A 26315-nucleotide genomic window follows, 5' to 3' on the forward strand; every position below is an offset into this window, starting at 1 on the left:
GGTGAGGAGGAAGGGAGTTGGCTCGGGACCGACTGAAGACCGTGCGCAGATCATGATATTCCTCCGGCACTCCTGTCAAATCGCCAGGTTCCTCCTGAGAAGTGGGGACAGAAGAAACGTGAGGGATGGCAGACATTAAACACTTCACATGACAAGAAACGTTCCAGGATAGGATAGAATTACTAGACCAATTAATAGAAGGATTATGACATACTAGCCAGGGATGACCCAAAACAACAGGTGTAAAAGGTGAACGAAAAATCAAAAAAGAAATAGTCTCACTGTGGTTACCAGATACTGTGAGGGTTAAAGGTAGTGTCTCAAATCTGATACTGGGAAGATGACTACCATCTAAGGCGAACATGGGCGTAGGCTTGTCTAACTCTCTGAAAGGAATGTCATGTTTCCGAGCCCATGCTTCGTCCATGAAACAACCCTCAGCCCCAGAGTCTATCAAGGCACTGCATGTAGCACCCGAACCGGTCCAGCGTAGATGGACCGACAAAGTAGTACAGGATCTAGATGGAGAGACCTGAGTAGTAGCGCTCACCAGTAGCCCTCCGCTTACTGATGAGCTCTGGCTTTTACTGGACATGAATTAACAAAATGTCCAGCAAGTCCGCAATAGAGGCACAGGCGGTTGGTGATCCTCCGTTCCCTCTCCTTAGTCGAGATGCGAATACCTCCCAGCTGCATGGGCTCAGTCTCTGAGCCAGAGGAGGGAGATGGTTGCGATGCGGAGCAGGGAAACACCGTTGACGCGAGCTCTCTACCACGAGCCTGGTGACGAAGATCTACCCGTCGTTCTATGCGGATGGCGAGAGCAATCAAAGAGTCCACACTTGAAGGAACCTCCCGGGAGAGAATCTCATCTTTTACCACTGCGTGGAGTCCCTCCAGAAAACGAGCGAGCAGCGCCGGCTCGTTCCACTCACTAGAGGCAGCAAGAGTGCGAAACTCAATAGAGTAATCCGTTATGGATCGATCACCTTGGCATAGGGAAGCCAGGGCCCTAGAAGCCTCCCTACCAAAAACTGAACGGTCAAAAACCCGAATCATCTCCTCTTTAAAGTTCTGGTAATTGCCCCACTCTCGAGCCCGGCCAGTAAGGAGTGAAATGACGTAAGCAACCCGAGCTCTCTCTCTAGAGTATGTGTTGGGTTGGAGAGAGAACACAATATCACACTGGGTGAGAAAGGAGCGGCACTCCGTGGGCTGCCCGGAGTAGCAAGGTGGGTTATTAACCCTAGGTTCCGGAGGCTCGGCAGGCCAGGAAGTAACAGGTGGCACGAGACGAAGACTCTGGAACTGTCCAGAGAGGTCGGAAACCTGAGCGGCCAGGTTCTCCACGGCATGGCGAGCAGCAGACAATTCCTGCTCGTGTCTGCCGAGCATGGCTCCTTGGATCTCGACGGCAGTGTTACGAGCGTCTGTAGTCGCTGGGTCCATTCTTTGGTCGGATCCTTCTGTTATGCAGGTGAATGAGGACCCAAAAGCGACTTGGCGAAAACAGAGTCTTTAATCCAGTAAAGTAAATATACAATCATAAAGCACAATTCCACTCGTAATGACGAGAACAGACTGGAGACTCGATCATGAACTGCAGGTTGCCTCGGGAAGGCACTTGAACGTAGCAGACTCAGACACCTGCTCACCACGCAGCATCTGAGGGAAACACGACACGACAGGGCGATACACAGACACAGCACGGTGAACAATAGACAAGGATCCGACAGGGCAGAAACGGAAAACAAGGGGAGAAATAGGGACTCTAATCAGGGAAAAAGATAGGGAACAGGTGTGGGAAGACTAAATGATAGATTAGGGGAATAGGAACAGCTGGGAGCAGGAACGGAACGATAGAGAGAAGAGAGAGAGGAAGGGAGAGAGAAAAAGGGGAACGAACCTAAAAAGACCAGCAGGGGGAAAACGAACAGAGGGAAAAGCAAAATGACAAGACAATATAAGACAAAACATGACAGCGTGAGGGGTCATAAAACCCCCACATCTTCAGACCACTAGATCTCTCCTCCTCTGTTGGGGTTGAGAGATAATCTGTAGGGTGGTGGTCTCCTGTAACCTGACCTGATCAGGACAGTCATGACAAGTGGTATGAAAGGATGGAATGAGAGGATGCATTTGTTAAATACAGTACATCTCTGATCTTGTCAATATCAGATTTTGTCAAACTTACTGTGAAGTAAAATCCTTATAGTCATCATCATAATAGTACTTCAAATCAAATGCTATTTGTCACATGCTTCGTTAACAGGTGTAGACTAACAGTGAAATGCTTACTTACGGTCCATTACAATATATCATGCTTCATATGTTTCTACTTTACAAACCTACATTCTCATTATGTAGTTCTCAAAGTCTGTAGTAGACAAACCAGTTTAAAATCTATAGGTTTACCAAACGGTTAAGTGATTATCAAGTGAGAACAGTCAGATTAAGTAATAGTAAACTGTGTTTTAATACATTAGAAGACAATCATATCAAGACATTTGGGCATTGCGAAGAGTAATTACCTTATGAACATGTATTATAGATTAAACTGATTAATCAGTTTAAAAAGTTACTACGATTTTGTGTTTTGTACTTAGTCAATTGAAAATGTGCTTAGAGTCTTAAAACAGCTTTTTTTAAATGATCTATTTAGCAGGATAAGCCTGAATGTCGTTGAATACAATAAACATGGATGGCGCTGTTGGGTCGTCTGTCACGCTGTCATAGAGTTGAGTAGTTGATTTGCTTTTAGGTGGAGGCGCAATCATTTCTCGTTGTCCTTTTGTGAAATCTCCGGTCAGAACATGGCACATGTACATGTGCTTCTGTCCTTGGGAATCTGGGACTGAGTATGTGTCATTGGCAGAGTAGCTGGCTTCAACTGCAAAGTAGGTGCCGTTTCCATACACTGCCGCTGCAAAAAGTGATGACATTATTATCATCTCATAAATGATCTATAGACTTCTGCTGAGTGGTAGGAGGGGTCAGAGAACTTAGCTAGCTGGCTAACTAGTGTTTGTTATTTTAGTGAGTCTTTTGGTGAGTCTTACAGACGTAGTTGCTATGTTAGTGGCAAAACCAAAATGAGTACACTTTCCTAATACTCATACCTGTTTATCATTTGATCTGATTTTGTAATACTCATAAAAAAACGGAGGTTTTTGGCACTACTTTATAACTCTGGTGTTTTTCATTTTGTACATCTTACCATTTTTCCCAGCGTAGCTCCGATTAAACACGTTTGCGTTAATTTGATCTATGATTATGTCATGTTTTGTCATTGATTATCATGCCTTGTCCCTGTTCTTCTCCTTCTATTCGTTTCCCTCTGCTGGTCTTATTAGGTTCTTTCCCTCTTTCTATCCCTCTCTCTCCCCCTCCCTCTCTCACTCTCCCGCTCTCTCTTCTCTCTATCGTTCCGTTCCTGCTCCCAGCTGTTCCTATTCCCCTAATCAATCATTTAGTCTTCCCACACCTGTTCCCGATCCTTTTCCCTGATTAGAGTCCCTATTTCTCTCCTTGTTATTCGTTTCTGCCCTGTCGGTTCCTTGTCAAGAATTCACCGTGCTGTGTTTGTGTATCGCCCTGTCGTGTCGTGTTTTCCTCAGATGCTGCGTGGTGAGCAGGTGTCTGAGTCTGTTTGGTTCAAGTGCCTTCCCGAGGCAACCTGCTGTTCACCTGCTGTTCAAGATCGAGTCTCCAGTTTGTCCTCGTCTTTTCGAGTGAAAGTTGTGTTTTTTTGATTGTATTTACTTTACTGGATTAAAGACTCTGTTTTCGCCAAGTCGCTTTTGGGTCCTCTTTCACCTGCATGACAGATTAGGGGCCAAGTTCCATGGAACAGCCTCTTCTCATTGTTCTGGTGACAGTTCTTGGAATCCATTTCTTGTTTCTTGATCTGGAGATTCCTCCACAGGCTTGGGTTCTGGATCCTCTCAATCTGAAGGAAGGGGGAAAACCACACATTCATATGCAAAAAGACATTGTAAAAGACTGTCAATACAGCTAGATGTCCTACTCTAATATGACCGGTTTTCCAAACCCAGATTAAGCCTAGATCTGGATTAAAAAGCACACCTCATTCCATGAAGAACATGGCCATATGATGACATTATAACAACTGTAACCATTCCATTTGGCAGGCCCAGCAAGAATGTGTATGTGACCAGGGGTGGAATTGAAAGGGAGTGTGTGATTCTTGGTGACATAACAATGGAGAGATCTCAGAGTTGTGTCTTTTTTAATTGCACCTCTTCATTTAACTTGTATTGAAATACATTCAGCAGCAGAGATAGATACCTTTAGAATGGAGTTTTGGCAAGTGGCCTGAAACAGGCCTAGGACCTCATCATGCTCAGAGGTTCCTGGCTGGATGGGGAAGGACTGGCATAAAGAGTTGTCTGGCATGGTATCCCAATACTGAGGAAGACTGTCATGAGCTGGAGAATACGGTTGAATAATGAAGGTCAGACAAACACACAGGCTTTACATTGTTGTAAATTCTTGTTAGTACTATAATGGGAATACAACAATGGGACTGCTATCCTCATGTGTATGCATGGCTTTACTCCCAACCAAGAGGACCATACATAATGAGCAAGCAATATCAAAATAAAAGTTATTGGAATGCACATGCATCAATATCAATCTTAGCCAATCATAAACTCCCAAGAAAACACTTTAGAGAATGGGAATGTGGTGTATTGATTTCTTGAAAATTGTTGATCAAGTCTACATGGAGGGCCAAAAGGATAGGTACCTGCTTTGTCAATGCGTCTGATATCGAGGCTGTTGCCATGGTTATCTGTCGCAGGCCCATTTGGCAGGGTGACCTTGTACATCCGACCTTGGATAGTGACCTCCACATGCTGCTTATTGGTCTTATTTGCCTGCTCCAGATGGAAGTTATGGATGAGGTCAAAGCTTTGGTACTGCCCTCCCTACTGCTGGTACTGCCATTCCACCACGGTGCTGACTAGCTCAGCACTCCTACTGAGTTCCTCTTCACTACAGATCCCTTGGAGCATCTTCTGGCTTTCATCAGTAACTTTGAGCACATCTTTGGTGATGCCTTCTATAGTCAGCTTGTCTTGAGATGACTCCTGTTCCACTCTCACTCCCATGGTGTTGATCATGTTACTAATGCGCTGGCGGTCAGAAGTGGTTAAGTTGATGATGGCATCGTCAGTGATGATGGAGCTGTCTTGCTCTTTCAAGATCAGGTCCTTGACCCACTGCTTAGCTTCATCTACTTTAGCCTGAGAATCCCCACAGATGTGGAAGCAAGCCGGATCCACTTCTTTATCCATGAAGACAAAATCTCTCATGCTTTTGTGGCTTATTACCTTTACTCCTAGTGAAAATTGCTGTAAGAATATTGTAATTGCGTTCTTCGTTTGTAGAAAGAGAGTCGGACCGAAATGCAGCGTGGTTGTTACTCATGATCTTTAATGAAGGAAAACTGAACGATACATGAAATAACTATTACAAAATACAAAACAACAAACGGAACGTGAAACCTAATTACAGCCTATCTGGTGAAACTACACAGAGACAGGAACAATCACCCACGAAATACAAAAGCGAAACTCAGGCTACCTAAATACGGTTCCCAATCAGAGACAACGAGAATCACCTGACTCTGATTGAGAACCGACTCAGGCAGCCAAGCCTATGCTACACCCCTACTCAGCCGTAATCCCAATAATACAAAAACCCCAATACGAAACACAACATATAAACCCATGTCACACCCTGGCCTGACCAAACATATAACGAAAACACAAAATACAATGACCAAGGCGTGACAAATATGAACAGATTGTAATATATTGTAAGTCCCAGTTAATGCAGCTGTTTATCTAAAACTCTTTCTGTAAAAAAATTCTGTAAACAAAAAAAATGAACAAATTGACATGGAAAGTGTTTCAGTTATCATGTAATAACGAAGACACCTAGCGAATTTAAACATGTTATATACTATATATACTCAAGTTAATAAAGGCATCCCATACATTTTATTCTGGTGCCAATGTTTTCAAAGGATTTAAACAGACTGCCTTCATCTTGTAGGTCAGTGACCGCCTCCTGTGCATCAGTGTCCTCCTCTTCCTGAACATCTGTGTGTTCCTTCTTCAGCATACTGTTGTAAAATTCAGTCAGCATGGCAGTCTGAAAGATGACAATCCAGACCAACCTCAAGGTGTTCACTGACTTCTTGGCCACCACTTCCACTAGCACATCGAACATGGCGTCTGCCACCTGGCTCACCTGTACATTGCCTTGGCCTTAAAAAAGTACATTTGAATTGGAATTCAAACTGAAATTGTGACTGTTTGAATTAGAATTGGGATTCAATATAACATGACTTTATAAATGTTCATACATGCTTAGAACAAATAAAATAATATTATGCTTTAAGTCAAGTGTTATTCTGTCTAACAAATGCAATATCAATGTTATTTGCTATTTCTCCTATACTCTGTATACGGTCAGTCGTGTTCTCTGTTTGTGTGACTCACCGGTGCCGAGAGCAGGAAATGAGATGGATGTGAAGTCTTTCCTTGTGCACATTTTAAGTGCATCCTTGACACACTCCTGGATGTCCTGAGGGTCACTGATGCCAACCAGGTGAAGGATCTTCTTACTCTGCAGGTTGCCTGGCTCGGTCAAAATCATATCTTTTATAGGTTGGGCTGCTGGAAATAAAGTTTCTGGGTTATTTATTTACACATACTTCATACTGCACGCAGAGACAAAGACTTCACCTTGCTCTCGGTAAGTAGATAAACAGCCTAACTGTGAGAATCTTGCACTATCCCTTAATTGCATATTTAGATATACTTATGTGTATGTAATTTAAGAAAGTAAGGGTATGTTTTGAATTTCATAAAGGGACAAGCATTTCCCGGACCAGCATATAAGCGGCAGTGCAAATTCCTTTCTAAGATTGGAAGTTATACCATAACACAATGGGTGTAGACAAAGGAGAGCTCTCCTGTAGGTGACAAAACATTCAACGGCCCTTTTCTCAAAAGTGAGTTTACAAGTTTCTCAACATCCAAAGCAGAATTACTTTCCCATTGTTCCTCAAAAATGCCGTGTATGATATAACATTTTGTAGTTTTGAGTCTCCACTTTTTTACCAATGTAAAAAAAAAAAAAACATTTCAAATTTTGCTACACAAGTCCGATTTGTGCCGGTCAGTCACAATTTTGCAACAGGGTCACATTCATATTCAGAGATTCAGGGACATAAGTTCTTAAACTAAATAAAATGACAAAACTATTAGTGGTTTTACTGAGTTGTTGACATTCTGCCTCCACAGTTGGAGCAGCCGCATCCCGAATGTCTTTCGACACCCCTGGAGAAGAATAAGAGAAGAATGATTTTAAAAGTACACACCTCTGCATGTATCGGTCTTGACTGCGTACATGGCGTATCTTTCCTAAGGGACACTACATTTTGCCATAATGACCAAATACACTGAGTATGCAGTACCAATTATTTGGAAAAGCACATTATTATTAAGATAAGGTTAGTCAAGCTCGTCTTTTAGAGTCACAAATCTTGGTGTCTTTTCCTCTTGACCAGGCAGGTTGTTATTGGAAAACACATTTTGGTCCCACTTTTTTGGGATGATCCCCTATAGATGGTCAAACTATCAATAAACAATCAACTGCAACTCTGCAAATATGCAACAACTTAGGGTTAAGGTTAGTTGATAGTCAGTTAAACAGTTTGTTGAGAGTCAGTTGAGCAGTTTGTTGAGAGTCAGTTAAACAGTTTGTTGAGAGTCAGTTGAGCAGTTTGTTGAGAGTCAGTTGAGCAGTTTGCTGATAGTAATTTGATCATAAACCATCTCTAGGGTAATGTTCAAATAAATTAGGAGACGTAATTCTCAATTACTAACACAGCTAATTAAGATAAACTACATTGTTGCACATTACAGCCTAATGGGCACAGAAGTCAATTCAACGTAATTTAATAAAAAATATGTAGAAACAACATTGATTCAACCAGTGGGAGGTGACACAAATAATGACTTGCTGAATCCCACGCATACTAAATCCCCCAATGAAACCTACTGATAAAACCAATAAAACTGCTGTTGTTGTTGAACATTTAACCTAAAACATGGAACCTCAGGTGAGACAGAGGTACGGTTGGATGTACCTGTCTTAAGGTTGAAGGTCTTATTGGTGGAGTTGACGATGACATCAGTAGTCTCTTTGGTTATGTCTCCTGTGGCGACCTGTATAACCACCCCTCCCATCTTTGTCTCATGCATCCCTGAGCTTGAAGTGACCTTAGAGAAAAGACCTAACAGCAGGAAATACAGTACATGATGGTATAGTTAAAGTGACTATGCATATATGATAAGAAGAGAGTAGCAGCAGTGTAAAAGAGGGGATGGCGGGACACAATGCAAATAGTCTAGGTAGCCATTTGGTTACTTGTTCAGGAGTCTTATAGCTTGGGGGGGGAAACTGTTGAGAAGCCTTTTTGTCCTAGACTCCTCTACCGCTTGCTGTGCAGTAGTAGAGAGAACAGTCTATGACTGGTGTGGCTGGGGTCTTTGACAATTTTTAGGGCCTTCCTCTGACACCACCTGGTGTAGAGGTCCTGGATGCCAGGCAACTTAGCCCCAGTGATGTACTGGGCCGTACGGACTACCCTCGGTAGTGCCTTGCAGTCGGAAGCCGAGCAATAGCCGTACCAGGCAGTGATGCAACCAGTCAGGGTGCTCTCGATGATGGAGCTGTAGAACCTTTTGAGGATCTCAGGACCAATGCCAAATATTTTCAGTCCTGAGGGGGAAAAGGCTTTGTCGTGCCCTCTTCACGACTGTCTTGGTGTGTTTGGACCATTCTAGTTTGTTGGTGATGTGGACTTATACATTCTGGGTCATCTTTTGTCCTTTACACTAAAACTATTGGACTTGTTTAAGTCAAAAGGAGATGCTATAAAGGCGGACATGCAGAAACTCCTTGAAGTTCTGTACGGGGTATGCACAGTAACACCTTCACAATAGTATATAGGTTATACTGTGTATTTATTTGCCGGTATTAAATGCAATTATTTGTATAACATCATATTACAGTGCAACACCATCCAGGAAAGACCAGACAGTGTGATCCGTGGCCTGATCATATACCTCGGCGAGGGGGTTGAAGACTTTATCACAGAATACAAGGTAAAGGTTTGTATTCCTGTATCCTTATTTATCTCTAAATGAGGTATCTTCCCTCTTCCCTCGCTGATGACACCATGATCCGAGAGGACCTCATTCAGCATGTGATGAAAGTGTTCACTGTGAAGGATCTGCACCAGAATATAGAGCATGGGGATGTGAATCGAAGGAGCAAGAGGTCCTGGCTGGTATTCTCAGTGTTACACAGTCATGTACGTTGCTTATGGCCTCATCTATGGTTTAAATCTAAGGTACCCCAACGAACCAAAATATACATTTGAGGTGTTCCAAAAAGTATTATTGGAACTTGATCTCAGGACCTCCCCACGGGCCCAAGTTCTAAAGATGAAGTTACTTGTTTTCATAGACATCTTAAGATATCTATGAGAACTCTCAAAGGGCCACTCACAAACTGTGGTCTAAACCCTACTCAGTAAGCTGAAAAGCTAGTTGCTAGGTGGTATAGGAGCTACAGTTTATATGATGCTCTTTATCAGATGAAATCATAAGAGACATTGTCAATTCCTGTTTAAAAAACAGCTTTGTTTTAAAACTTACTCCATATGCACTAGTGGATATCTGAGACTACTTGTCAGGTGTAGCTATCTGGATGTAACTTTACCTACGGAGGCAAGGTGGAGTTTTACCTAGAATGATTATACCTGTCAAAATAATATGTCCATATGGGCTTCACTAGTGGATATCTGAGACTACTTGTCAGGTGTAGCTATCTGGATGTAACTTTACCTACGGAGGCAAGGTGGAGTTTTACCTAGAATGATTATACCTGTCAAAATAATATGTCCATATGGGCTTCACTAGTGCATATGGAGTCAGGTTTAAGGGAGAATTTGGCATATATTTTGTAACAATATGTGCAATGTATGTTTTGAAAACCCATGTTTTGATTAATCTAAAACAGGTAAATGAGGATGGTATTTGAGCTGAAGTTCATATTGTGCTTTGTGTAAAGTATATTAAGACAAATCGTTCATTTACGTTTCTGTTAAAATATTGCTTTGTTGTTAAGGGGCACAGACCACCAGAAAATGATTGCCAACTTGTACAAGATGTGAGGTCAAAGTGCTAATCCCAAACTATCACCTAAACTGTATGCAGATGTGAAGATTTAAAATTATTTGTAGTCAGGTGCAAGCTATCTGGATGTAACTTTACATTTACCTAAGGATGCAAGGTGGAGTTATACCCAGAATGCTTACAGATTACAAAATACGATTGCCTAAGAAGTAGGGTTTAAGGGGCAATTTGAGATTGAAGTTTGAAGAAATTATAAAATGATAACATTTATTTTATTCAAAATAAAGATGTGGAAGTTTGTAGTTGAACACTGTTGTTTGTTTTTGCATATTCCCTTGTATAGAAATAATATGTTTTAGTCAATTATTCCAAGTATATTGAGGTAACGTTTTGCATCAGCTTTTTAAGTATAGTTGTGAGTACATATTTGAGTAGTAGGAACCCAATTTAAATACATTTTACTAACCTGAGTAGCATGAAGGACTTAAGCAGGTCAAACAAAAACAACTCTTCTGAACCTGATAAAATTAAGTTGAAAGGAATTTTTGAGATCCAGCACTTCATATATTTGAATTTGTAATACACTAAAAGCGAAGTATATTATACTTTAAAAAATCCTCTTTGTTGGATTTACTTATAAAGCTGATGCAAATACAAACTTTTATTTTAAAGTAAAAGGGCACAATATTTTTTAGTGTTGTTGATGTTATTATGAACTATTATTACTACCATTATAGCTATTCATATGATTGTGTTCATTATTACTACACATGTTAGTATTTTTAATAGTAATATAATTACTAATTGGTGAAGATCACAACGGAAGAACTGGCAGGATCTTGATAGTGATTAAGGTATTGATGATGGTTAATGTAGTTGGCAGTATTGGTATTGATCATATTGATTTTCCAACAGCAGTAATGGTTAAATCCAGAAAAACGCAGGTCAAAAATGCTATAAATTGATTTGCATTTTAATTAATAGAATAGTAAAATGAGTCCAGAGAATGTCCTAAACAGGTCATGACATGGTCCTCAGTGATGTTCTGGAAACGTGCAAGGAGCTACACAAAGATCCCCCAGAGAACGTTCACTTGGGACCATCACGCAACGTCCTAGGGACTTGTAAATGTATTGTTCAGAGAACATCCTGAAAGGTCCTGACATGGTCCTCAGTTACGTCCTTTGAAGGTACAGTGAACAAGACAAAGCCTCCGGTGGACCATGACACAACATCCCATGAATATCCCAAAAACTAGACAAAACTTCCATAGGACCATGAAACAATGTCACAAGAACTTCCTAAAAATGTCCTTAGTGAGGTCCTGGAAACAAATAGGGAACTAGACAAAACCTCCAGGGGACCAGGTCCCAAACACATCCTAAAACCACCTTCAGGGATGACCCCAGGACCTGTCCCAAGAATGTCCTAAAAACATCCATGGGGATGTCCCCAGGACCAATTGGGATTGATATAATACCGCGAGGGGACCATGACACAATGTCCCAAGAACTTCCTAAAACCGTCCTCAGGGACGTCCCCACGACCTGTCCCAAGAACGACCTAAAAGCGTTCTCAGGGACAGCCGCGGGACCAACAGGGAATGACACAAAACCTCCAAGGGACCATGACACGTCCCAAGAATGTCTTAAAAACATCCTCGGGGACGTCCTTAGGACAAACCGGGAACTAGAGAAAACCTCCAGGGGAGCATGACACAACATCCCAAGAACGTTCAGGGGACCTTCAGGCGGCTATCCCCTGGGAGCTATTAAAAGGTCCCCCAGAGAACGTTCCCTAAGGAGTAGTAAAATGAAAGTCCTGAGAACATCCTGAAAAAAAAGTCCTGACATGGCCATGACATGGTCCTCAGTTAGGTCCTGGTAACTTACAGGAATCTACACAAAGGTCCCCCAGAGAATGATTCCTTGGAACCATCATGTGACATCCTAAGAACTACCACATTTAAAGTCCTGAAAACACAATGAACTGTTTTCTAATCGGTACGGCCATACACATTTTATTCAATGTTTCACTGATTTCATGTTTTGAAAACTGAGACAAACAAAAAGTAGACCATCTTGTAGAACATATTATTAAAATAATGCAGTTCAACAACTAAAATCAAGAGATTTATCCTCTAAGGGATGCTAAAAGATCCATAATTCCATCCATTAAGCGAGAGGAAGTTAAACAGTATCTTTACTGTAAGCTTGAGGACACCATCTTTTCTATACTTTTATACTTGGATTTTTCAGATGTTAATTAAATTATTTAAAAAAAAATGTAAAGTGGGGCATAGGGTTCGGATTACTAAAAGAGCATAACAGAGTGGGCATTGTCCACATGAATCTTGTCTGTCAAGCTTATCGACCAGAGCAACAGATGAATAAAAAACTCTAAGCATGTTCTAGAGTTAAATATTTGACAAAGGTGTTGGTAGGTCTCTGTGGGCGGCAGCGTAGCCTAGTGTTTAGAGCGTTGGACTAGTAACCGGAAGGTTGCGAGTTCAAACCCCCGAGCTGACAAGGTACAAATCTGTCGTTCTGCCCCTGAACAGGCAGTTAACCCACTGTTCCCAGGCCGTCATTGAAAATAAGAATATGTTCTTAACTGACTTGCCTGGTTAAATAAAGGTAAAATAAAAAACTTAGAAACATGGTTTTACTCCAACATTACCTCATCAATAGATTTTACAATGTCTAACAGAGGAGGTGAATTTGCAGTAGGCTCTGCAGTGGCAGAGCGATCTAAGGCACTGCTTCTCAGTGCAAGAGGCAGTCCCTGGTTTGAATCCAGGCAGTATCATACCCGGCTGTGATTGGGAGTCCCATAGGGCGGTGCACAGTGTCATCTGGGTTTGACCGTGGTAAACCGTCATTGTAAATGAGATTGTTTTCTTAACTGACTCCATACAAAATAAACACTGTTTGTAACATACTCCTGTGGACTGTTCTCCTAATGCAACTAATGTCACCAGCAGATGTCCTCCTAATCCTAAAATACTATTCATTATTACATTAACTACACGTATGTTATGGACATACTACATGTATGGTAGATGCATTACAAGTATGTTGTTGGTCACTATTACTCCTAAACTATTAGAAAAATAAATAAATACGTCTTCTCACTGTCAACTGCGATCAAATCCTTCTGAATTGATTTAGACATCGCAGAGAAGACAGTAGAAACTTCCATAAAGTATCATAACGTACAATTACCTCTGCAAGCTGAGGGGAGTTGAGTTGTAGCTGAGTGTTTTGTTCCCTTTTCCTAGAGGCGTGCGTAACAAACGGTTATACTGAGTTGAATTCAGGGTTGACCAAAGTTATCTTGTTAACTCCTCTATTCCACTATGTAGTATACCCCTCTGCTTTCTACTGTTTATGTATAGATAGACCTCAAGTCAATTAATTACATTTTTAGTGTGACATTGCTTTTCTGTGGTTCACTGTTTACAGGGAAAAAATCTCATCTTTGGAAGCTAACAAAATGACTAACCAAAATGAAGTCCATTTTATATTGTCAAATGTTTTTCAAACTAAAAGCAAAGAAATTAACTTTCAAAAAGTTTATTTAAAACAAAAAAGTATGTTTTAATGCACTTTTTAGATCTTAATACCACTCTCAAAATGTAAACTACAGTAAGGTACAAACCCAAATTATTGGCACCCTTGATAAAGATGAGCAATTTTTTTTTTCAAATTAATAATACAAATACTGAGCTACATTGTATGCTCGAAACATTAGAAAATTCACATATTTGATACTAGATAATACAATATTTCAGAGATGTTGTTTACAGGTGGCTGACTTTTCTCATACCTTTTTTTCTCTGAACTAAAGATCTCTAAGCTTCTGCTCATGTGCCCATTTTTTTTAAATGGTGCTCCTGTTTTCAATACCTCACCATGCAAGGATAATGGCGCTGAGCCATTTTCTAAAATGTTTTATGAGATTGGAGAACATTGGGATGGATTTTAAGATTATTCCTCCATACAGAATATTTTGAGATCCTTGATATCCTTCATCTGTGTTTATGGACTGCCCTCTTCAATTCAAACCACAGTTTTTCAATGGGGTTCAAGTCCGGAGACAGAGATGACCATTTCAAAATGTTTATTTCGTTGTCAATTAACAATTTCTTTGTGGATTTTGATTTGTGCTTGGGGTCATTGTCTTGCTGGGATCCACTTGCATCTAAGTTCTAGCCTCAGGTTTTTTGTTCTAAAATGTCCTGGTACTGGGTAAAGTTCCTGATGCCCTTGACCTTAACAAGGGCCCCAGGAACAGTTGAAGCAAAATAGCCCAAAAACGTACTATGCAAGTCAGTTAAGAACACATTATTTACAATGACGGCCTACCAAAAGGCCAAAGACCTCCTGCGGGGACGGGGGCTGGAAGTATTATTATTATTTTTTAAATAACAAATAAATATAGGACAAAACACACATCACGACAAGAGAGACAACACAACACTACATAAAGCGAGATGAAAAGACGAGCGACACAGGGATGTGTGTGCTTTGGGGACCTTTAACAGAATGTGGAGGATGAGGGCTGTAGTAGATATCTCATATAGGGGGGAGTGAGGCCTAAGAGGGTTTTATAAATATGAATCAACCAGTGGATCTTGTGACGGGTACTCAGAAATGACCAGTTTACAGAGTATAGTGTGCAGTGATGTGTCCTATAAGGAGCATTAATGGCAAATCTGATGGCCGAATGGTTAAGAACATCTAGCCGCTCGAGAGCTCCCTTACCTGCCGATCTTTAAATGATGTCTCCGTAATCTAGCATGGGTGGGATGGTCATCTGAACCAGGGTTCGTTTGGCATCTGGGGTGAATGAGGAGCGATTAAGATAGAGGAAACCAAGTCTAGATTTAACTTTAGCCTGCAGCTTTGATATGTGCTGAGAGAAGGACAGTGTACTGTCTAGCCATACTCCCAAGTACTTGTATGAGGTCAAAAGCTCTAAACCCTCAGAGGTAGTAATCACACCTGTGGGGAGAGGGGCATTCATTTTACCAAACCCCATGACCATTGCTTTGGAGGTATTCAGAACAAGGGTAGAAAAAGCTAAGAAAGCTTTGTTGTAGAGCATTTAACACAAAATCCGGGTAGCTGAGTATAAGACTGTATCATCTGCATATAAATGGATGAGAGAGCTTCCTACTGCCTGAGCTATGTTGTTGATCTAAATTGAGAAGAGTGTGGGGCCTAGGATTGAGCCTTGGGGTAATCCCTTGGTGGCAGGCGGTGGCTGAGACAGCAGATTGTCTGACTTTATACACTGCACTCTTTGAGAGAGATAGTTAGCAAACCAGTCCAAAGACCCTCAGAGACACCAATACTCCTTAGCCGGCCCACAAGAATGGAATGGTCTACCGTATCTTTGGACAAGTCAATAAAATAGCAGCACAACACTGTTTAGAATCAAGTGCAATGGTGACATCAATGAGGACCTTTAAGGTTGCAGTGACACATCCATAACCTGAGCGGAAACCAGATAGCATACCAGAGAGAATACTATAAACATCAAGAAAGCCAGTCAGTTGACTTTTGATAAACGGGGCAAAATAGAAATAGGCCTATAACAGTTAGGATCAGCTTGATCTCCTCCTTTAAATAAAGGACGAGCCGTGGCTGCCTTCCAAGCAATGGGAGCCTACGCAGAAAGGAGAGACAGGTTAAAAAGTTCGGAGAGGCTTGGCAATGATAGGGGCAGCAACCTTAAAGAAGAAAGGGTCTAAACCATCTGACCCAGATGTTTTTTTGTGGTCAAGTTTCAGGAGCTTCTCTAGCACCTCGGACTCAGTGACTGCCTGCAGGGAGAAACTCTGTAGCGGGGCAGGGGAAAAAGAGGGAGAAGCATCTGGATATTCACATTAGAAGGAGTGGGAGATGAGGAAATGTTGGACGGCAAGGAGGCATGGCTGAGTCAAATAAGAATAAGAATAAGAATAAGAATCCTGACTTAATGGTGGTGATTAAAGAGCTCAGCCATGTGCTTCTTGTCAGTAACAACCACATTATCAACTTTAAAGGACATGGGCAGCTGTGAGGAGGAGGGTTTATTCTCCAGGTCTTTAACCATTTTCCAGAACTTCTTGGGGTTAGACCCACAGAGAGAGAACTGCTTCTTAAAGTAACTAACTTTGGCCTTCCGGATAGCCTGAGTGCACTTATTTCTCATTTACCTGAACGAGAGTATGCGGGTGCTGAGCCTTTCGCCAAATGCAATTCTTGAGGTGGAGTAACTCTTCAAGATCACAGTCGAACCAGGGACTGAACCTGCTTTTAATTCTAATTTTCTATATGGGGGCGTGTTTGTTAACAATGCCACTGAAAATATCAAAAAAGAAGGTTCAAGCGTCTTCGACAGACGGGATCAAGCTGAATCTATACCATTTTACAGAGGCCAGTTCATGAAGGAAGGCTTGCTCATTAGAGCTTTTTAACAGTGTCTATGACAAATCAGCACAGGTCATTTCACTGAGCAGCCATTACGAACATAGGCTGTAAAACAGTGATCACTAAGGTCATTACTGTCATGCCCTGAACTTAGAGAGCCGTTTTAGTTCTCTATTTGGTTAGGTCAGGGTGTGATGTGGGGTGGGCATTCTATGTTTTGTTTGCTATGTTTCTTTATTTCTATGTTTTGGCAGGGTATGGTTCTCAATCAGGGACAGCTGTCTATCGTTGTCTCTGATTGGGAACCATACTTAGGTAGCCCTTTTTCCCTCCTTTCAGTGTGGGTAGTTGACTTTGTTAGAGGCATTATAGCCGAAGTTAAGCTTCACGGTCGTTTCCTTCTTTTGTTGGCTACATTTCTATAAATAAAAGGAATAAAAGGAAACGCTCACCACCCTGCACTTTGGTCCACTTCTTATGACGCCCGTGACAGAACTACCCACCACCAAAGGACCAAGCAGCGTGGCCAGGAGAGGCAGCCCCCAAAAGACTTGAGGGAGGGAGGGAGGCGGCACACGGGACGGTCGGCGGAGCCGAGGATGGAACCAGAGCCAGTCGGGGTGAACTTGGAGGGGAGTGAAGGTAGTGAAGCAGAGACAGTGAAGGAATTGATGGGGAGATCGGAGAAGAGAGCTATGAGAGGGCTGCTGTGTTGGTGCATGAGGCACGACATTCGCCTTGTCCTCGGTTTGATGTCATCTGAGTCAGCTCTTCATACTCGTCCCGAGGTGCGTGCTAGCCGTCTGGTGAAGACTGTGCCAGCCCCACGCACCAGGCTTCCTGTGCGCCTCCCCAGCCCTGCACGTCGTGTGCCAGCTCGGCGCTCTAGACCTCCAGTGAGCCTCCACAGCCCAGTGAGTCCTGCGCCGGCTCTACGCATGGTTTCCCCAGTTTGCCAGGAGAACCCAGTGTGGCCTGTTCCAGCTCCCCGCACGTGCCGAGCTAAAGTGGGCATGCAGCCAAGAGGAGCGGTGCAAGTGCTAAGCAACAGAGCTCCAGTGCTCCCCCACAGCCCGGTTCGACCTGTGCCTGCACTCTGGAGGTGCCAGGCGAGAGTGGGCATTCAGCCTGGAAGAGTGGTGCAAAGGCTACGCACCAGATCTCCAGTGCTCCCCCACAGCCCGGTTCATCCTGTGCCTCTTCCAAGGACCAGGCCTTCAGTAGGTCTCCCCAGCCTGGTACATCCTGTGCCTTCTCCACGGACCAGGCCTCCAGTAGGTCTCCCCAGCCTGGTTCATCCCGTGCCTCCTCCACGGACCAGGCCTCCAGTAGATCTCCCCAGCCTGATGAGTCCGGTGCCTGCTCCATGGGCCAGTCCGGGGCCTCCAGCAAGGATGCCAAGTCTGGGGCCCGCAACGAGGGTGCCCAGTCCGGGGGGGGGTACTGTCACACCCTGATCTTAGAGAGCCATTTTATTTCTCTATTTGGTTAGGTCAGGGTGTGATGTGGGGTGGGCATTCTATGTTTTGTTTTCTATGTTTCTTTATTTCTATGTTTTGGCCGGGTATGGTTCTCAATCAGGGACAGCTGTCTATCGTTGTCTCTAATTGGGAACCATACTTAGGTAACCATTTTCCCCTCCTTTCAGTGTGGGTAGTTGACTTTGTTAGAGACATTATAGCCGAAGTTAAGCTTCACGGTCGTTTCCTTGTTTCCTTGTTTTCTTGTTTTGTTGGCTACATTTCTATAAATAAAAGGAATATGTACGCTCACTACACTGCACTTTGGTCAACTTCTTACGACGCCCGTGACAATTACAGAAATCACCAGACTGATACCTATCAGGATTATTTGTGAGGATAACATCGAGGAGAGTAGCCTTTTCTGAGTGTTTGGAGTCATACCTTGTGGGATTGGTAATAATCTGAGAAAGATTTAGGGAGTCCCATTGCTTTAGGACTTGGTCAGGTGGTTTAAGCATGTCCCAGTTTAGGTCACCTAGCAGGACAAATTCAGACTTGGTGTAAGGGGCCAGGAGAGAGCTTTAGGGCAGGTAGGGTACAGGCAGGTGCTGATGGAGGACGATAGCATACAGCAACTGTCAGTAAAGAGCTATTTGAAAGTTTAATTCTTAAAACCAGCAATTCAAATTGTTTGGGGACAGACTTGGTGGAGACAACCGAGCACTGAAGGTGATCCTTGGTGAAGATTGCCACTCCCCCGCCTTTGGAAGATCTGTCTTGCCGAAAAAGGTTATAACCAGAAAGGGTAACATCAGTATTCAAAACACTCTTCCTTAACCATGTCTCAGTAATGTCCAACACATCTGGATTAGAGCTGTGAACCCACACGTTCAGTTGATCCATTTTAAGTAATAAGCTTCTAGCGTTAACGTGCAGAAAAAACAGGCTTTTACAGGAGCAGAAATCAGTGAAGCAGATATCAGAGCACAAGTCAGAATTGGGGCTAGCAACAGTTGATGGGCCAGGGTGTACATGCACATTTCCAGATATCATCAACAGTAATACAACCACGGCATAGTTCAGGGAGAGCTCTGCAGTGCTGATTTCTGAAGATCTGAATGTTCATCAGATCTATTGTACAGCAATTTCATCAGGTAACATGAATACAGTAGGTATCAGTAGGTAAAATGTAGTTTATTAACTACATTTTCGTTAGGGCTATAAAAATGTACTTCAAAGAAGTGTGTGTGTGTGTGAGAGAGAAGACATTTTTTCTCTCCAAATAACTTCACTGTAAACATTATTACAGCGGGTTAGATTGAATTCCAGCATTAGAACCACTGGCGTTCAACTCATCATTTACACCTAAAACGTTTCAGCTTGAAGGATGACTGAAATATTGATTATGGCTTCAAATATTTTACCCGAAAAATATTCCAAATTAGATCCATAATATCGACAGAAACATGGCAAACATTTTTTATAATCAATCCTCAAGGTGTTTTTCCAAATATCTATTCGATAATATATCAACCGGGACAGTTGGCTTCCCAGTAGGAGCGAGAGGCACAATGGCCGCCTTTGTCTATCACGCACAAATAACTCTGAGAGCCACCAGCTGACCACTGACGCAATGTTGTCGTTCACGCTCATTTTTCAAAATTAAAGCCTGAAACTATGTCTTGTGACTTGTGACACATTGTGCAATATCAGTTCTGTTATACTCACAGACAATATTTGTACAGTTTTGGAAACTTTAGAGTGTTTTCTATCCTTAGATGTCAATTATATGCATATTCTAGCATCTTGTCCTGACAAAATAGCCCATTTACTTTGGGAACGTTATTTTCTCCAAAAATGAAAATAGTGCCCCCTAGTTTCAAGAGGTTAAGGAGAGGTATATATATAATTCAATGTGTATAACTTATTATCATCTACATTTATGATGAGTATTTCTGTTGAATCGACGTGGCTATGCAAAATCACTGGATGTTTTTGGAACTAGCGAATGTAACCTGGCCAATGTAAACTCCGATTTTTTAAATATAAATATGAACTTTATTAAACAAAACATACATGTATTGTTTAACATGAGTGTCATTTGATGAAGATCATCAAAGGTTAGTGATACATTTTATCTCTATTTGTGCTTTTTGTGACTCCTCTTTGGCTGGAAAAACGGCTGTGTTTATTGTGGTTTGGTGGTGACCTAACATAATCGTTTGTGGTGCTTTCGCTGAAAAGCATATTTGAAATCGGACACTGTGGTGGGATTAACAACAAGACTACCTTTAAAACGGTATAAGATACATGACTGTTTGAGGAATGTTAATTATTAGATTTCTGTTGTTTTGAATTTGGCGCCCTGCACTTTCACTGGCTGTTGTCATATCATCCCGTTAACGGGATTGCAGCCCAAAGAGGTTTTAAGTGATATGACTAGCTATTCTATAAAATCCTTTCTCTGTAATTAATATTACCTGATTGAGCTAATCATGTAAATAGAATTAACTAGAAAGTCGGGGCACCACAAAATAATATTTATAGAGCAGTTATCTTCCGAACAAACTCTTAAATACCTAGTAATATTTTACATAAATAGCAGTCAATATTAATCGTCACCTTATTTCAGTCTCATCTGAAAGTTATAAATTCTTGGTTATCTTCACGAACCCTGGCTTACAAGTTGAATCAGCAATACAAAATTGGGTTTATTTATTCATTTATTAAATACCTAACTGGTCACACAGAATTACATATACACAGATTGAATTATACCTTGATTACAAATGACGTCATAAAGAAAATGTCCCTAGCAGACAGAACAGATATGAGAGCTGGTTACACAAAAGAAAAGGGGGCTGGGTTTGAGTGAAAGAGCGGGAAGACTTGAGGAACAAAGAGAGAAGCAATGTTATCGTAAATACAGTATCTTATGCATTCTAAATTACCGCCCATTTGGAAAAGGAAAATGCAATAAATATTTACTCCGAGCTGTGCTTCGGTAGGTTGGTGGTAGATGGAAGGCCATGTTGCCCAACAGAGTCCTTTGTCCTTTGAAGAATGTCTCTGCTGGTAAATTGGATACGTTGTAGCAACGTCGTTGTGTGGTAGACGGAATACTCTGTCTGTTCTTTCCTAGCCCACATTTTCAGCTGCTGTTGCTAACCCAACGGCTCGGAGGTATCACTTCTGTAGTGAATAAGAGTTCAAAGTTCATACCATTCGCAACCAAAGCTCACGCTGAGGTTGGCTTCATTCTGTTGTTATTATCTGAACCATTCTGACATCGGATCGTCATCCTAATGTACCGGGAACAGCTGACATATTACTCCTTTTAACTAATGGACCGTCGTCCTCACATCCTCGGAACAGGAGGTTACATTTTCGTCAAGGCTTTATATAGTGGAGGGAGAAGGGTGTGCTTTCATAGTTTACAGCCCATGTCTCTTCACAGGGGCGGGTCACTGATTGAGCAGAGCCATAACCTTATGAAAACCCAAATCTCTCATTTGGAAGCTAAAATTACATTTAATCTTTTCATCAATAATTTTATAATCAAACATTTAAATTTAACAACAATTCCATGTGAATCTGATAACTACAATGTGCAGACTTTCCACTGTAGAGTTTGTCATCTTATCATTGATGAGAATGTCTCAGATGACAACCGGACTGACATCATATTCATTAAGTACCAACGGCATCTGTTCAACTGGTTGGATTACCAGAATATGGTTAATTTCCCCCCACCTTCTGATGTTCCCAGAATCTCTATGTTAACCAAGGGATTTTGAATTGTCCGTAGGGTAGAGAGAGAAAAAATGGGGGAGGAGTATTTATGACTGTCATAAACCTAACCCCAGGTCAACGTTATGACAGATTTCAGTTGTTTTGAATTTTGCGCCCTGCAGTTTCACTGGCTGTTGACGAGGTGAGACGCTATACCGTCCCACATATCCTAGAGAAGTTAAGTGACCACTCGTGCTCTATGGATCGGAGCATTGTCACGCCTGCTCCCACTCTCCCTCTCTGGCGCTCGAGGGTCAATTTGTTGATTGACTTCCCTATTTCTGTCTGCTTCCTGGTGTGTTCCCTTTATCAGCATTGTTGTAGTTTCCCCTGTCCAGACGCCCTCCGTATTCTGTTCCTGTTCTGTTTCATGTCCATTATTTATTAAATGTTCACTCCCTGTACCTGCTTCTCGTCCCCGGCGTCTGTCCGTACACATAGCTATGGTAGCCAAAAATAATGGCCAAAATAATGACCTGCCCAGCATTTTATACATGACTCGAAGCATGATGGGATGTTCACTGCTTAATTAACTCAGGAACCACACCTGTGTGGAAGCTCCTGCTTTTAATATACTTTGTTTCCTTTATTTTGACAGTTACCTTTACATTAGTTGAAGAAAAGTTTCAAATCAAATGACACTGTGAGATTAAAAGGAGGTTGATGGTCATTTCTGCACTTTTCACAATACTTTGGCATTTTCTCCAGAGTGTATATACAAGGATGTTTGTGATATATCTTGTTTCTGTTTCACCTCTTAAATGGTTGTAGAATCCACTAACAGGACTACACAGTTCTCAATTTGTTGATGGAAGGCTGTGTGATTCCCACCAACAGGTTCCACTTCGAAACCACAGGAATAATGAGAAGAAAAAGAAGAAAAAGAGAAGTGTGAAGGATGTTCATGCAGGTAAAAGCCATCCTTGCTATAGGCTGTGTTCGTTCTAATGAAATATTTTCTGAAACCATTACGATACGAGTTTTTGCTTTCTTCTGTACACTGTACTAAGTGTCTGTTTCACCTGAAATCCCAGATGCTGAGTTTGTGGATAAGCACATGAGTGCACTAATCAAGAGAGTCACAATGGTGATGGCTATAGCAGATGACCTACTGGGAAAGAAAATGATCCAAGATTAAACGTATTTGAATACTATACAGCCAAGACCAGTGTGAAAAAAACAAGGGTGCTGTTTAAGGTTGTACGCTCAGGAGGGTTATCAATTAAATCAGCCTTCTACACAGCTCTCCAAACTAATGAACCTAGTCTTGTCAAGGACTTGGGTAAGAACAATAGATGCTTTTTTCACCATGTGATTACCCTAAAACATTGTGTGTCTTCTTGTGCATTTTGATATGATGTACAGTACAGATATTTTCCCATTCCTCTCCCAGAGGCAACTGAACCTTTCCCCTGATGACAGAACTGGCTTGGGCTTCAAGTGCTGGACAAAGGGCAGCAAGCAGTCTCACCGGCTGTGGAACTGCAGCGGAGTTACTATCCTCCTAATGCCCCTATGGGTGTTGGGGCATATAACCAACTAGCTCTATCATCCTCGTTTGTTGTTGTGGCTTTATGCTAAGTGAAATCTGTGCACTTGCAATCTGCTATAGCCTGGTACTTTGTTTTCATCCAAATGTTTTGTGTGTTTTTGTTTTTATCAAACCCAAAAAGTTTGTCACAATTTATTTGACCAGAGGACAATACCAGTGGAAACAGTGCCATGAAGTAAAGGGCAACCCAAGATAAAATCTTGATAGTGTATGTAACATTTTATTTTAGATGTGAGCTTGATTATACCAATTAATTGTGTTTATCTCTGTTGTAGCTTAACTTCTGATTGTATTATGACGCCTGGTTTATTTCATCATTCATTCTGTTTGATCAAAGTAATCTCTAAATCATCATTATATCTTCAACTAATTTTACATTTCATGTTTCTGAGTTGAATGTCATATTGCCTAAATCTTTCCTCAATAAAACATTTTTAAAAGTACCATAGAAATAATATATTCAAGACTGATTTCTCTCACTGTTAGGTTCTAATTATCACAGTAAGAACTCAACGGACACTATGAAAGCTTAAACAAAGTTTATTCATCCCAGAGGGTCGAACAGCTGAACCGACCAAGACACATTCCAATAGAGGTGGTGTATGTACCACAATTTGGGGTGGAATCTCTTCCTTCTCTCCAAACACTACATCTCTGTTGCTAGGCAGGAAATTGAGTGGCATGGGCAATAAACTGTTCCTTCTCCTTAACGTGACCTGAGCTGACCTCGACCCCCTCCCTCACTAATCCACAGCTCTCCACCCATATCAGTGCCTGTCAAGATGTGATCGTCTTTCCTTCACTCAGTACTCAGTACAAAGTTTAATTGCCTCTACCATAAACATTCCTCCTACACATAACCATTAACTTCTGGTGTAGACCTTCTCTAGACCATAGCGCTCAATGTGATACCTGATAATTAACCCTATTTCAAGTTTTAGGAGTTAGATCCCAGAATCCATCAGTCCCCCCGTTTTGAACATTTAACTCAATACTGTTCAACATTACATACACTTGGAAATGACGTATTAATGGACAAACAATGATAATAAAACATGAACAAATAAAAAGAAAAAGAAACATGACTAACATTCACTGAGGTTTACAAACTCAGAGACTTATGGCCTCTGTTCTACGATCACACCATACGCAAACTTATTTCCATTTCTCATAAATCAAATCAAATCAAATTTTATTTGTCACATACACATGGTTAGCAGATGTTAATGCGAGTGTAGCGAACATCTGCTAACCATGTGTATGTGACAAATAAAATTTGATTTGATTTATGAGAAATGGAAATACCATTGCGTATGGTGTGATCGTAGAACAGAGGCCATAAGTCTCTGAGTTTGTAAACCAAGCCATGTCATTGTCACTCATAGATGATAATAACGTGTCCACTGGAGCTGTCGACTTCTTCCACTTCAACTTTCTCCTTCTGGTTCCTAAGCGAGTGATAGCACAAGACTTGAAAAGCAACGAGAAACACAAAACATAACAGCATTAACAATGTGGTAAGCGATGCATAATTATATATGCATGAAAACCCAAAGTCTGATAACAAGACAATTCCCTCTCTCTCTTCGCCTGCCTCTATGCCTCCAGGATACTTTTCTTCTGGATTCCACCCAGTCTTCCCTTTTCCAGCCACAGGCACCTAGAGGTGTTCCCAAGCCATGTCATTGTCACTCTGTTCCCCATCTCCTTCTTCCTACATTATCACCTGATAGGCACGTCACCTGATAGGCAAGTGCATAGGCCTAATCAACGCTACATCATCTTGAGGTAACTCAGCACTGTATATGCTTTCACATCAATGCCTTCAGAATGTTGTCCAGTGTACAATTACCCCTCTGTCCTCAATCATATGATGCATTAACCAATAAAGCAACTAACCCAACCCAACTATGATGTTTAAAGTATTTTTTAAAAACTTTTTTATTTCACCTTTATTTAACCAGGTAGGCTAGTTGAGAACAAGTTCTCATTTACAACTGCGACCTGGCCAAGATAAAGCGTAGCAATTTGACACATACAACAACACAGAGTTACACAAGGAATAAACAAAACATACTGTCAATAATACAGTAGAACAAAAGAAAACAAAAAGTCTATATACAGAGAGTGCAAATGAGGTAAGTTGAGGAAATAAATAGGCTATGGTGTCGAGGTAATTACAATATAGCAATTAAACACTGGAATGGTAGGTCGGTAGAAGATGAATGTGCAGGTATAGATACTGGGGTGCAAAGGAGCAAAATAAATAAATAAATACCAGTATGGGGATGAGGTAGGTAGATAGATGGGCTGTTTACAGATAGGCTATGTACAGGTGCAGTGATCTGTAAGCTGCTCTGACAGCTGGTGCTTAAAGCTAATGAGGGAGATGTGAGTCTGAGTAGAGTAGAGTGTTGTAGAGTGTTGGAGGCTATTTTATAGATGACATCACCGAAGTCGAAGATCGGTAGGATGGTCAGTTTTACGAGGGTATGTTTGGCAGCATGAGTGAAGGATGCTTTGTTGCGATATAGGAAGCCGATTCTAGGTTTAATTTTGGATTGGAGATGCTTAATGTGAGTCTGGAAGGAGAGTTTACAGTCTAATCAGACATCCAGATATTTGTAGTTGTCCACGTATTCTAAGTCAGAGCCGTCCAGAGTAGTGATGCTGGACGGGCGAGCAGGTGCAATAGCATGCATTTAGTTTTACTTGCGTTTAAGAGCAGTTGGGGGCCACGGAAGGAGAAGTTGTATGGCATTGAAGCTCGTCTGGAGGTTAGTTAACACAGTGTCCAAGGAGGGGCCAGAAGTATACAGAATCGTGTCGTCTGCGTAGAGGTGGATCA

At 41.6% G+C, this 26315-nt stretch overlaps 1 pseudogene; it reads right to left on the reverse strand.

Moving 5' to 3' along the window:
* Positions 1-2654: 2654 nt before the first annotated feature.
* LOC123998896 lies at positions 2655-9574 on the reverse strand (annotated as a pseudogene).
* Between the last annotated feature and the right edge of the window lie 16741 nt (positions 9575-26315).

This window comes from Oncorhynchus gorbuscha, linkage group LG16 (genome assembly GCF_021184085.1).
Source record: "Oncorhynchus gorbuscha isolate QuinsamMale2020 ecotype Even-year linkage group LG16, OgorEven_v1.0, whole genome shotgun sequence".
In the NCBI taxonomy this organism is placed as follows: domain Eukaryota; kingdom Metazoa; phylum Chordata; class Actinopteri; order Salmoniformes; family Salmonidae; genus Oncorhynchus; species Oncorhynchus gorbuscha.